Source organism: Anolis sagrei, chromosome 5 (assembly GCF_037176765.1).
Source record: "Anolis sagrei isolate rAnoSag1 chromosome 5, rAnoSag1.mat, whole genome shotgun sequence".
Lineage (NCBI taxonomy): Eukaryota > Metazoa > Chordata > Lepidosauria > Squamata > Dactyloidae > Anolis > Anolis sagrei.
This window is the reverse complement of record NC_090025.1, coordinates 1,967,294-1,982,096: the sequence shown is the minus strand read 5'-3', so window position 1 is coordinate 1,982,096 and position 14,803 is coordinate 1,967,294.

The following is a 14,803-nucleotide window of genomic DNA, read 5'->3' as shown; positions in this document are numbered from 1 at the left end:
CACGAATACTCAATATGCCCAAATGTGGAGTCTGGGGAAAATGGACCTTGACATTTGGTAGTTGTAGTTGTTGGGATTTATAGTTCACCTACAATCAAAGAGCATTCTGTACTTGACCAGCAATAGAATTGGGTCAAACTTCCCACACAGAATCCCAATGACCAACAAAAATACTATGTTTTCTGATGTTCTTTGGCGACCCCTTTGACACCCCCTCATGACCCCCTCAGGGGTCGCAACCCCCAGGTTGAGAAACACTGCCCTATAGACTGGGTTGTTGTAGGTTTTTTTGGGCTATATGGCCATGTTCTAGAGGCATTCTCTCCTGACGTTTCACCTGCATCTATGGCAAGCATCCTCAGAGGTTGTGAGGTCTGTTGGAACTAGGAAAGTTGGGTTTATATATCTGTGGAATGACCAGGGTGGGACAAAGACTTCTTGTCTGTTGGAGGAAACACAACATACAAACAATCCTCAGACCCACCAAGAAAATCCAACAAATGCTACGTTCAGGAAAAGACAAGAGGGATCCTCTCACTTCTGCAGGTGAGTCTACCATATACCATGCAGCTGTGGACAAGAAGTCTCCATAGGGACCACCACACGCAGCCGCATTGCCCAGACACGAATCAAGGAATATGGAAGGCACTGCAGACTACTTCAACCAGAGAAGCCAGCCATCACAAAGCACCTGATGAACCAACCTGGACACAGCAGATTATTATTTGAGAACACAGAAATGCTGGACCACTCTCACAACCACCATGTCAGGCTACACAGAGAAGCCATTGAAATCCACAAGAAGCATGTGGACAATTTCAACAGAAAAGAGGAGACCATGAAAATGAACAAAATCTGGCTACCAGTATTAAAAAACTCTAAAATTACAACAGCAAAACAACAGAGAGGAAATAATCGGGGACAGCTAATCACCTCTCAACAAAAGATTGCCCCAGGTACTGCCAGGCCATCAAATGCTAATCAAGGTGGTCAGTTGAAACATTCACATCTAGCTCCAACAGACAAGAGTTCTTTGCCCCACCCCAGCCATTCCACAGATCTATAAATCCATTTTCCTAGTTCCAACAGACCTCCCAACCTCTGAGGATGCTTGCCATAGATGCAGGCGAAATGTCAGGAGAGAATGCCTCTAGAACATGGCCATATAGCCCGAAAAAACCTACAACAACCCAGTGATTCTATCCATGAAAGCCTTCGACAATACATTGAGCCTATAGGCTGTTTGGAATTGTGGGAGTTAGAGTCCAAAACACCCGGAGGGCCGAAGTTGGCCCGTGACAGGTTTATAGACCTTTGACCATTTTGGTCATTTGTCTCTGGACATGATCAAACTTGCCAATATCCTCCTTGAATTGCTTTGCCCAGAACTGGACACAGAGTTATTATTCCACGCTTAGTCTGACCAAAGCAGAAGAGAGTGGAACAATGGCTTCCCTTGATATAAACACTAGACTCGTATTGATGTGGCCTTCACTACCATGGCAGTGAATTGGGTTTCATCAGAAGGAGAGGAGATACATCGTCGTCAAATGAAGCGTTTTTGCTTTATTGGAATTGTTGTTTGAATCATAGAATCATAGAATCAAAGAGTTGGAAGAGACCTCATGGGCCATCCAGTCCAACCCCATTCTGCCAAGAAGCAGGAATCTTCTTGGGCTTGGCCTCATGTAAAACGCTCCGAGTCCCCATCAGGGAAATGGTGGCAGGGTATAAATAAAGATTACTATTACTATTATTATTATTATTATTATTATTACTATTATTATTTAAAAATGACACTGATTTGTTGCATATTTGTAGCAGCTTTGGGTCTTGATTAAAATAAAAACAGCTTGTTTATAAAGCTATTGTCCTCCCAACCCTGCTATTCGCCTGTGAAACGTGGACTGTCTACAGACGTCACATGCAACTTCTGGAACGATTGACAGATTAGAGAGATGGGCCAAAACTAACAAAATGAAGTTCAACAGTGACAAATGCAAGATACTCCACTTTGGCAGGAAAAACGAAATGCAAAGAGACAGAATGGGGGACGATGAGGCCTGGCTCGAGAGCAGTGCGTGTGAAAAAGATCTTGGAGTCCTCGTGGACAACAAGTTAAACATGAGCCAGGAATGTGATGTGGCGGCAAAAAAAGCCAATGGGATTTTGGCCTGCATCAATAGGAGTAGAGTGTCTAGATCTAAGGAAGTCATGCTACCCCTCTATTCTGTTTTGGTTAGACCACATCTGGAATATTGTGTCCAGTTCTGGGCACCACAATTCAAGAGAGATATTGACAAGCTGGAATGTGTCCAGAGGAGGGCGACTAAAATGATAAAAGGTCTGGAGAACAAGCCCTATGAGGAGCGGCTTAAGGAGCTGGGCATTTTTAGCCTGAAGAAGAGAAGGCTGAGAGGGGATATGATAGCCATGTATAAATATGTGAGAGGAAGCCACAGTGAGGAGGGAGCAAGCTTGTTTTCTGCTTCCCTGGAGACTAGGACGCAATGGAACAATGGCTTCAAACTACAAGAGAGGAGATTCCATCTGAACATTAGGAAGAACTTCCTGACTGTGAGAGCCGTTCAGCAGTGGAACTCTCTGCCCCGGAGTGTGGTGGAGGCTCCTTCTTTGGAGGCTTTTAAGCAGAGGCTGGATGGCCATCTGTCAGGGGTGATTTGAATGCAATATTCCTGCTTCTTGGTAGAATGGGGTTGGACTGGATGGCCCATGAGGTCTCTTCCAACTCTTTGATTCTATGATTCTATGATTCCATCAACGCTGCCTCCGGAAAATCCTGCAAATCTCTTGGGAAGACAAGCGGACAAATGTCATTGTGCTGGAAGAAGCAAAGACCACCAGCACTGAAGCGACGATCCTCCGTCATCGACTCCGCTGGACCGGCCTCCTGTCCATCATAATTAAGCTTTGGTTCCGCCCCTTGTTCTGGGCTCTGGGAGGGAAAGAAGCCATTTTTGGGGGGCATTCTCACACAAGGTAGCTAAGCTATAGGACGTAGACCAGCTCGCCCCGTAGAAAAGCTTCCTTTCTCAATAACCATCCAGGGAAAAAGGAGCATCCAGAGAAAAATAACATCTGGGGAAACAGAAGCAGAAATTCCAGGAGAAAGGTCCCAAAAGCTCTGGCTGAGAGCTCACAGCCTCTCAACCTCACAGCATCAGAGGGAACAGCCCTGAAGTTTCCAAGAATTCTCTGAGGGAGAACAGCATTACAGATCCACAGAACTCCAGCTGAAATATCTTCAAGCCTCACCTGGTAGGTCTACTCGATACCCAGACGCATTTGGAATCGGTAGTAGGACCCACACCGATGAGGCATAGATAGTAAGCAGCCTGGGAGAGGTTAAAAAGGGTTTTTCCTACAGAGAAAGTGCAGTTAATCAAAGTCAGATACCAGTCCATTGAGGACTAGACTAAGAAAGCCTTGAAGTGTTGTTTGAACCATTGTGGCATCATTAAAGACTCTAAAGACCATCACTTCAGAAAAATCCCTGAGAACTTCTCTTTGAGGTGCCCTGGCTTCCCGCTGGGCTTAAAAGTATACATCCTATAGAAAAGACAGCTGTTACAGGCCCAGTGCATGATAGAATAGGCGTAGAAACTGAGAACTGGGAAGCCCTGGCTCGTGAGTGCTCCAGCTGGAGGTCAGCTGTGACCAGCAGTGCTGCAGAATTTGAAGAGGCACAAATAGAGGATGAAAGAGAGAAACATGTCAAGAGGAAGACGTGTCAAGTAAACCCCGACCGGGAACACCTTCCACCTGTAAACCAATGCCCTCACTGTGGGAGAACATGCAGGTAAAGAATAGGGCTCCATAGTCACCTACGGACCCACCCTGGAGGATTATCATAGAATCCTAGAATCAAAGAGTTGGAAGAGACCTCGTGGGCCATCATCCAGTCCAACCCCATTCTGCCAAGAAGCAGGAATATTGCATTCAAATCACCCCTGACAAATGGCCACCCAGCCCCTGTTTAAAAGCTTCCAAAGAAGGAGCCTCCACCACACTCCCTCCGGGGAAGGCAGAGAGTTCCACTGCTGAACGGCTCTCACAGTCAGGAAGTTCTTCCTCATGTTCAGATGGAATCTCCTCTCTTGTAGTTTGAAGCCATTGTTCCATTGCGTCCTAGTCTCCAAGGAAGCAGAAAACAAGCGTGCTCCCTCCTCCTCCCTGTGGCTTCCTCTCACGTATTTATACATGGCTATCATTCCTCCTCTCAGCCTTCTCTTCTTCAGGCTAAACATGCCCAGCTCCTTAAGCCGCTCCTCATAGGGCTTGTTCTCCAGACCCTTGATCTGCTCCCTCCTCCCTGTGGCTTCCTCTCACATATTTATACATGGCTATCATATCTCCTCTCAGCCTTCTCTTCTTCAGGCTAAACATGCCCAGCTCCTTAAGCCGCTCCTCATAGGGCTTGTTCTCCAGACCCTTGATCATTTTAGTCACCCTCCTCTGGACACATTCCAGCTTGTCAATATCTCTCTTGAATTGTGGTGCCCAGAATTGGACACAATATTCCAGGTGTGGTCTAACCAAGGTGGAATAGAGCATGGGGAGCATGACTTCCCTAGATCTAGACACTATGCTCCTATTGATGCAGGCCAACATCCCATTGGCTTTTTTATCTATCCTACTCTGACAATGAGGGATTGCCTAAGTAATTTATTTATTTATTTATTTATTTGATGCACTTATTAACCGCCATTCTCAGCCCATTAGGGCGACTCATGGCGGTGTACAATACACGTAAAAGACAGTTACAAAGAAGCCAATTACAACAACATATAGACTATACAACAATTACAGACTACACTAAAAATCCGCTTCGTCTCATAGTGGAATCATAACCAGTCTCATATTCCTTGTTCCATTCCAGTCTTCTTTACCACATAGTTGTAGCACTTAATTAAATGCCCTCTCGAACAGCCATGTCTTAAGGCTTTTTCGAAAGGACATGAGGGAGGGCGCCTGTCTGATGTCTGCAGGGAGAGTGTTCCATAGCCGGGGGGCCACCACTGAGAAGGCCCTCTCCCTCGTCCCCGCCAGCCGTGCCTGTGAGGCAGGCGGGATCGAGAGAAGGGCCTCCCCAGACGATCTCAAGGTCCTCGTGGGCTCGTAGGCCAAGATGCGGTCAGAAAGGTATTTTGGGCCGGAACCGTTTAGGGCTTTGTAGGCCAAGACCAGCACCTTGAATTGGGTCCGGTAGCAAATCGGCAGCCAGTGGAGCTGGGACAACAAGGGCGTTGTGTGCTCCCTGCCACCCGCTCCAGTTAGTAACATGGCTGCCGCGCGCTGAACCAGCTGAAGCTTCCGGGCCGTCTTCAAGGGCAGCCCCACGTAGAGAGCGTTGCAGTAGTCAAGGCGGGATGTGACAAGAGTGTGTACCACCGTGGCCAAGTCAGACTTCCCGAGATTAATTTTAATTAAGTTATTAAAATATAAAGTGAGAAATAATAATAATAGATTCATGGGAATCATTGTATTGGAACGTCTTGAGCCTTCTTCTGCCAAAGAGTGCTGGAACCCTGCAGAACTACAACTTCCATAATTCCATAGCAAACAACGTGGATATACCTTTAGTACCGCCGTGCCTGTCTCCCTTTCGCTCTGTAGACGAGAGCAAAAGAGGAAAGTTTCCCAAAACTGCAGTCACGCTTTGTCCCGACTCTTGTGGCAATGGCTGCTGACCTTTCGTCAAGCGGGGCGGTTTGGGCTTTCCAGTAAGCGGGCTCCCGGCGAACGATGGAGCCGCATTTTCTAATAAATATTTGGCAGGAGGGCCATTTGGGAGCGATTATTTATGAGTCAGGAGTGAATCACGGCCCTTGGCAAAGAGCGGGGCCTTTGTGGCCAACGTCTTTTTTTCCACTCAGTAGCAGCAGCAGCAGCAAAGGCTTGTAAATGCCTCCCCAGTCTCCCCATTAAAGGCATCTCCAAGCCCACGCCACAGCCCTGTCCCACTTTGCCATAAATGTCTCTGCGTTGTTGTCTTTTTCAGGAGCGCCGGTGGTCTTGCCAAGCCCAGGAAATCAATCGGAGGGGATCCTCGGGACTGTTTGTTCTCTCTCCTTGGCCAAGGATCCTGTCCCGAGGAGGGAAATTTTGGAAGGGGATGGAGCGCTTTGGAGGGAAGGTGGTGGAAGCCGAGGAAAATGGTGAGGTCAGGCCATGGCAAAAGGAGGGAGGGAACGAGGCCATCCGGAAGGTCCCAAGGAGCAAGCATGAGTCATGGCAGGTTTCCAAACAACCCTCCAATGTCTGCAAAACGGGGGAAGGGATCCATCCCAGTTTGGAAACCCTTGACTCTCTGACCTTGGAGAGTTCGCCTTTGGTCCTTGAGAAGATGCCGCTCAAGGGCTTCTCCATCTGAACACCTCCAGAGGTTGTTGTTGTTCATTCGTTCAGTCGTCTCCGACTCTTCGTGACCTCATGGACCAGCCCACGCCAGAGCTCCCTGTCGGCCGTTACCACCCCCAGCTCCCTCAAGGTCAGTCCAGTCACCTCAAGGATGCCATCCATCCATCTTGTCCTTGGTCGGCCCCTCTTCCTTTTGCCTTCCACTTTCCCCAGCATCATTCCCTTCTCTAGGCTTTGCTGTCTCCTCATGATGTGGCCAAAGGACTTCAGCTTTGTCTCTAGTATCTTTCCCTCCAGGGGGCAGTCGGGCTTTATTTCCAGGAGGATGGACTGGTTGGATCTTCTCGCAGTCCAAGGCACTCTCAGAACTTCAGAGGAGGGCGACTAAAATGATCAAGGGTCTGGAGAACAAGCCCTATGAGGAGCGGCTTAAAGAGCTGGGCATGTTTAGCCTGAAGAAGAGAAGGCTGAGAGGAGATATGATAGCCATGTATAAATACGTGAGAGGAAGTCCTAGGGAGGAGGGAGCAGATCAAGGGTCTGGAGAACAAGCCCTATGAGGAGCGGCTTAAAGAGCTGGGCATGTTTAGCCTGAAGAAGAGAAGGCTGAGAGGAGATAGGATAGCCATGTATAAATATGTGAGAGGAAGCCACAGGGAGGAGGAGGGAGCAAGCTTGTTTTCTGCTTCCTTGGAGACTAGGGCACACGGGAACAATGGCTTCAAACGACAAGAGAGGAGATTCCATCTGAATATGAGGAAGAACTTCCTGACTGTTAGAGCCGTTCAGCAGTGGAACTCTCTGCCCCGGAGTGTGGTGGAGGCTCCTTCTTTGGAAGCTTTTAAGCAGAGGCTGGATGGCCATCTGCCAGGGGTGATTTGAATGCAATATTCCTGCTTCTTGGCAGAATGGGGTTGGACTGGATGGCCCAGGAGGTCTCTTCCAACTCTTTGATTCTATGATTCTATGATTCCAAACAACCCTCCAATGTCTGCAAAACGGGGGAAGGAATCCATCCCAGTTTGGAAACCCTTGACTCTCTGACCTTGGAGAGTTCGCCTTTGGTCCTTGCGAAGATGCCGCTCAAGGGCTTCTCCATCTGAACATGAGGAAGAACTTCCTGACTGTGAGAGCTGTTCAGCAGTGGAACTCTCTGCTCCAGAGTGTGCGGAGGCTCCTTCTTTGGAAGCTTTTAAACGGAGGCTGGATGGCCATCTGTCGGGGATGCTTTGAATACAATATTCCTGCTTCTTGACAGAATGGGGTTGGACTGGATGGCCCACCAGGTCTCTTCCAACTCTAGGATTCTAGGAGTCTATGAATGAGAACCAATGATTCAAGGAGAAGGAAAGAGGTTCAACCTAATTATTAAAAAGAGGTTCTTCTTGACACTGGGAGGAACTGACTTGGAGGAGAGTGTAGTCTCTGGGATTCTTTCAGCAGCATTGGATGGGTGTCTTCCAAGAATGCTTGGATTGTGTCTTTCTAAGTGACAGAAGAGGGTGCATCAAGAACAGTGGTTCACAACCTTTTTTGACCAGGGACCACTCTCCAACATTAGTGCCAAAAGGGTTACGAATCAGTTTTTGGTCAACTTGAGGTTCAGTTTGGTTATTTGGGGCACTGATTCAGAAAACTGCATTGGATAGACCACATCTGCTCTTGTTCCTGATACAGAACAGATGGCATTGAGGAGCAAGCATGAGTCACGCCAGGTTTCCAAACAACCCTCCAATGTCTGCAAAACGGGAGAAGGAATTCATCCCGATTTGGAAACCCTTGGCTCTCTGACCTTGGAGAGTTCGCCTTTGGTCCTTGAGAAGATGCCGCTCAAGGGCTTCTCCATCTGAACATGAGGAAGAACTTCCAGACTGTGAGAGCTGTTCAGCAGTGGAACTCTCTGCCCCGGAGTGTGGTGGAGGCTCCTTCTTTGGAAGCTTTGAAACAGAGGCTGGATGGCCATCTGTTGGGGGTGCTTTGAATGCAATATTCCTACTTCTTGGCAGAAGGGGGTTGGACTGGATAGCCCATGAGGTCTCTTCCAACTCTAGGATTCTATGATTCTCCATCTTAGGACGTGTCCACATCATAGATCGGGTGCAGTTTGACCCCACTTTACTTACTTAGACGATCCCTTGTGTCTGAGTCTGATTGCCTTCCTGTGTAGGGTCTTGGTGGTGGGTCCGCAGGTAACTGTAGAGATCTATTCTTGATCCACATGTTCGTTCTTCCATGGTGAGGACATTGGTTTCCAGATGGAAGGCAGTCTCAACCAGGGTTGGCTTGAGGCACCTTCTTCCTCTTGACGTGTCTCTCCCTTTTGACCTCCATTCATGCCTCTTTGAATTCCACAACGCTCTTAGTCCCATCTGACCACCAGTTCCAAAGCTCCATGGCCAGGGCAGCCAAGTTCTCTTTCGGTGTCTATCCTACATTTCCCTCCCAACCCTGCTATATGCCTGCGAGACGTGGACTGTCTACAGATGTCACATGCAACTCCTGAAACGATTCCATCAGCACTGCCTCCAGAAAATCCTGCAAATCTCTTGGGAGGACAAATGTCAGCATGCTGGAAGAAGCAAAGACCACCAGCATTGAAGCGATGGTCTTCCGCCATCAACTTCGCTGGACTGGCCATGTTGTCCAGATGCCCGGCCACCGTCTCCCAAAGCAGTTGCTCTACTCCGAACTCAAGAACGGAAAACGGAATGTCGGTGGGCAGGAAAAGAGATTGAAAGATGGGCTCAAAGCCAACCTTAAACACTCTGGCATAGACACTGAAAACTGGGAAGCCCTGGCCCTTGAGCGCTCCAGCTGGAGGTCAGCTGTGACCAGCAGTGCTGCAGAATTTGAAGAGGCACAAATGGAGGGTGAAAGAGAGAAACGTGTCAAGAGGAAGGCATGTCGAGCCAACCCCGACCAGGACCGCCTTCCACCTGGAAACTGATGTCCTCACTGTGGGAGAAGACGCAGGTCAAGAATAGGGCTCCACAGTCACCTACGGACCCATAACCAGAACACCGAACTTGGAGGACCATCATCCTTGGACTACGATGGATCACGTAAGTAAGTAACTAAGTATATCATATTTCTTAATGTAAGCTTTAAGCCCATCTTTACATTTCTTTTGTTGTCCACCAACATTCAGGTTTCCATTCCTGAGTTGAGAGTAGAGTAACTGCTCTAGGAGACAGGGATCTTTGGGCATTCGGACAACGTGACCTTCAGTCCAGTGAAGTTGATGGCGGAGGATCATCACTTCAACACTGGTGGTTTTTGCTTCTTCTTCCAGATGCTGACATTTGTCCATCTGTCTTCTTCCCAATAGATTTGCAGGATTTTGCAGAGGCAACACTGACAGAATCATTCCAGGAGTTGAGTGTGACATCTGTAGACAGTCCACGTTTCACAGGCACATAACAGGGCTGAGAGGACAATCGCTTTATAGACAACCACCTTGGTCTCCCTACGAATGCCTCAATCCTCAAACACTCAAATAGCCCACTTTAACCACCATGGCTCAATGCTCTGGGATCCTGGGAGTTGTAGTTTGATGAGATCATCATCATCATCATCATCATCATCATCATCATCATCATTGTATTTCTTACCGACCTCGAGTTACAGTATAGTCAAAATACACAAACATTGCAAACATTCAATTATGAACCAGGCCTCGGTCAACTTCTGCCCTCTCTCTAGGTATTTTGGACTCCAATTCTCACAATTCCTAACATCCAGTAAGCTGTATTGTCGAAGGCTTTCATGGCTGGAATCACTAGGTTCTTGTGGGTTTTTTCGGGCTATAGGGCCATGTTCTAGAGGCATTTCTCCTGACGTTTCGCCTGCATCTATGGCAAGTATCCTCAGAGGTGCTTGCCATAGAAGTTTGCAGACGAGAACATCCAGTAAGAACATCCAGTAAGCTGTTAAGAACTGTGGGAGTTGAAGTCCAAAATACCTGGAAGGCTGAAGTTTGTCCATGCCTGCTATAAACACACCTATTAAAATATAGTTCCATAAAAGATCCATATTAAAACATATTTCTATACCATGCATATTAGATAGAGGTGCATACTGGGTGCATCTGCACGGTAGATTGCAGGGAATGGATCCTGGGCATTGGATTTGTTGAGATATTTACTAGAATGGTGCACCCAGAGGGTGCTCACCAATGCTTCCTCTTCATCCTGGAAAGAAGTGACGAGCGGAGGGCCACAAGCAGGGTTCCGTCCTGGGCCCGGTCCTGTTCAACATCTTTATTAATGACTTAGATGAAGGGCTAGAAGGCAGGATCATCAAGTTTGCAGACGACACCAAATTGGGAGGGAGAGACAAGACTCCAGAGGGCAGGAGCAGGACTCAAAACGATCTTGACAGATTAGAGAGATGATGGGCCAAAACTCACAAAATGAAGTTCAACAGTGACAAATGCAAGATACTCCACTTTGGCAGAAAAAATGAAATGCAAAGATACAGAATGGGTGACGCCTGGCTCGAGAGCAGTACGTGTGAAAAAGATCTTGGGAGTCCTCGTGGACAACAAGTTAAACATGAGCCAACAATGTGATGTGGCGGCAAAAAAAGCCAATGGGATTTTGGCCTGCATCAATAGGAGCATAGTGTCTAGATCTAGGGAAGTCCTGCTCCCCATGCTCTATTCCGCTTTGGTTAGACCACACCTGGAATATTGTGTCCAATTCTGGGCACTACAATTGAAGAGAGATATTGACAAGCTGGAATGTGTCCAGAGGAGGGCGACTCAAATGATCAAGGGTCTGGAGAACAAGCCCTATGAGGAGCGGCTTAAGGAGCTGGGCATGTTTAGCCTGAAGAAGAGAAGGCTGAGAGGGGATATGATAGCCATGTATAAATATGTGAGAGGAAGCCACAGGGAGGAGGGAGAAAGCTTGTTTTCTGCTTCCCTGGAGACTAGGACGCGGAACAATGGCTTCAAACTACAAGAGAGGAAATTCCACCTGAACATGAGGAAGAACTTCCTGACTGTGAGAGCCGTTCAGCAGTGGAACTCTCTGCCTCGGAGTGTGATGGAGGCTCCTTCTTTGGAAGCTTTTAAACAGAGGCTGGATGGCCATCTGTCAGGGGTGATTTGAGTGCAATATTCCTGCTTCTTGGCAGAATGGGGTTGGACTGGATGGCCCATGAGGTCTCTTCCAACTCTTTGATTCTATGATTCTATGAATGCAATTGCATTGTTTTGGATTCCTGGTGAGACTTCCTTCTCTTTTGCAATGCCAAGAAAAAGGTCAGCGCGCCGAGAAGCACGACAGAACAACCGTACTCTTGGAATCATGGATGAGTTTTTCTCTTCATCTGATTCATTGATGGGTTTGCCATCTGTGCAAAGAGACAGTCCAACCACAAACTGAGATCAATACAATTACGAGAAGAGCCGCAATGCAATGCAAGATTCCACACGAACCGCGCTTTTATCCTGTGTCAATGGTACTTTAGCAGCCAGGTGTGACAAAGTCCTGAGAGGTGATGGAGTGCATCAGGGAGGAGATGGAGTTGGCTTCTTTTCTGCTTCTCTGATCTCTTTTTTTGATAGAGTTACAAGCTGGGTAGATGCGGGGAATGTCGTAGATGTAGCGCACCTGGATTTCAGAAAGGCCTTCTTTGACAAGGTCCCCCATGACCTTCTGGCAAGGAAACTAGTCCAATGTGGGCGAGGCAAAACTACGGTGAGGTGGATCTGGAATTGGTTAAATGGACAAACCCAGAGGGTGATTCTCCCCAAGGCTTCCTCCTCTTCATCTTGGAAAGAAGTGATGATTGGAGGTTGACTATAAGCTGGAATGTGTCCAGAGGAAGAGTAAGGCCTTCTTTGACAAGGTCCCCCATGACCTTCTGGCAAGGCAAAACTATGGCGAGGTGGATCTGGAATTGGTTAAATGGATGAACCCAGAGGGTGATTCTCCCCAAGGCTTCCTCCTCTTCATCCTGGAAAGAAGTGATGAGTGGAGGGCCACCAGCAGGGTTCCATCCGGGCCAGGTCCTGCTCAGGATCTTCATTCATGACTGAGATGAAGGGCGAGAAGGCAGAATCATCAAGTTTGCAGACGACACCCAATTGGGAGGGAGAGCCAATATTCCAGAAGACAGGAGGAGAATTCAAAACCATCTTGACAGATTAGAGAGATGATGTGCCAAAACTAACAAAATGAAGTTCAACGGGGACAAATGCAAGATACTCCACTTAAGAAGAAAAAAGGAAATGCAAAGATACAGAATGGGAGACGATGAGGCCTGGCTCGAGAGCAGTGCATGTGAAAAAGATCTTGGGAGTCCTCGTGGGGAGGAAGGTGAACATGAGCCAGGAATGTGATGTGGCGGCAATGTCTCCTCTGGACACATTTCAGCTTGTCAACATCTCTTTTCAATTGTGGTGCCCAGAATTGGACACAGTATTCCAGGTGTGGTCTGACCAAGGCGGAATAGAGCATGGGGAGCAGGACTTCCCTGGATCTAGACACTAGACTCCTCTTGATGCATAGAATCATAGAATCAAAGAGTTGGATGAGACCTCCTGGGCCATCCAGTCCAACCCCATTCTGCCAAGAAGCAGGAATATTGCATTCAAATCACCAATGACAGATGGCCATCCAGCCTCTGCTTAAAAGCTTCAAAAGAAGGAGCCTCCACCACACTCCGGGGCAGAGAGTTCCACTGCTGAACAGCTCTCACAGTCAGGAAGTTCTTCCTCATGTTCAGATGGAATCTCCTCTCTCGTAGTTTGAAGCCATTGTTCCATTGCGTCCAAGGAAGCAGAAAACAAGCTTGCTCCCTCTTCCTCCCTGTGGCTTCCTCTCACATATTTATACATGGCTATCATATCTCCTCTCAGCCTTCTCTTCTTCAGGCTAAACATGCCCAGCTCCTTAAGCCGCTCCTCATAGGGCTTGTTCTCCAGACCCTTGATCATTTGAGTCGCCCTCCTCTGGACACATTCCAGCTTGTCAATATCTCTCTTGAATTGTCGTGCCCAGAATTGGACACAATATTCCAGGTGTGGTCTAACCAAAGCAGAATAGAGGGGTAGCATGACTTCCCTAGATCTAGACACTATGCTCCTCTTGATGCAGGCCAAAATCCCATTGGCTTTTTTTGCCGCCACATCACATTGTTGGCTCATGTTTAACTTGTTGTCCACGAGGACTCCAAGATCATTTCCACACGTCCTGCTCTCGAGCCACGCGTCCCCCATTTTGTATCTTTGCATTTCGTTTTTCCTGCCAAAGTGGAGTATCTTGCATTTGTCACTGTTGAACTTCATTTTGTTAGTTTTGGCCCTTCATCTCTCTAATCTGTCAATATCGTTTTGAATCCTGCTCCTGTCCTCTGGAGTATTGGCTCTCCCTCCCTACTTTGTCATATCTTTGTATAACCTGGAGATCAATCCTTTATTTTCTTTCTCCAAAATATTGTCCAACTCTGATTTCCTTTTGGGGAACCCAGTTTTAAAATCTTTCCGAAATATATTCCGTAGTTGATGATATCTAAACCTGTCTTTCTCTGTGTTTCTTCTCTCCCTTTTAATTTCTATTGACGTTTTGCTTCCATTAGAGATGCCTTCTCCTCTGGTTTCCATCAGACCAATGGTGAGACTTGGGGTCCTGACGGAAAGCCATAGCAGATGTTTGCACCTGGATCCTTTTGCTCAGCCATGTAGGATCCCAGCCATGGCTGGGGAGATGTCGGACCCAAAGCACATGCGTGCAGACCCAAACCCTGAGCAAAATCCAGACACATCACTTTAAGTGAACCTGGAGTGAACTCTGGCCGAAACTTGGAACATCGCAGTAACTCCAGATCCTCCTGAAGGTCCTCTTGGGGTTTGGAAGGTTTCCAGCTCAAGATGGGTTAGATAGTGATCCCAAAGAGACCTCCAGAGCATGGAGGGACATTGGTCATCCCCCAGAATGGGGCTGATGTTCCCACGACCCCCAAACAGCCCCAAACCGTGAGCAAAATCCAGACACGTCACTTTAAGTGAACCTTGAGTGAACTCTGGCCGAAACTTGGAACATCGCAATAACTCCAGATCCTCCTGAAGGTCCTCTTGGGGTTTGGAAGGTTTCCAGCTTAAGATGGGTTAGATAGTGATCCCAAAGAGGCCTCCAGAGCATGGAGGGACATTGGTCATCCTCCAGAATGGGGGTGATGTTCCCATGACCCCCAAACAACCCCAAACCGTGAGGAAAATCCAGACACGTCACTTTAAGTGAACCTGGAGTGAACTCTGGCCGAAACTTGGAACATCGCAGTAACTCCAGATCCTCCTGAAGGTCCTCTTGGGGTTTGGAAGGTTTCCAGCTCAAGATGGGTTAGATAGTGATCCCAAAGAGACCTCCAGAGCATGGAGGGACATTGGTCATCCCCCAGAATGGGGCTGATGTTC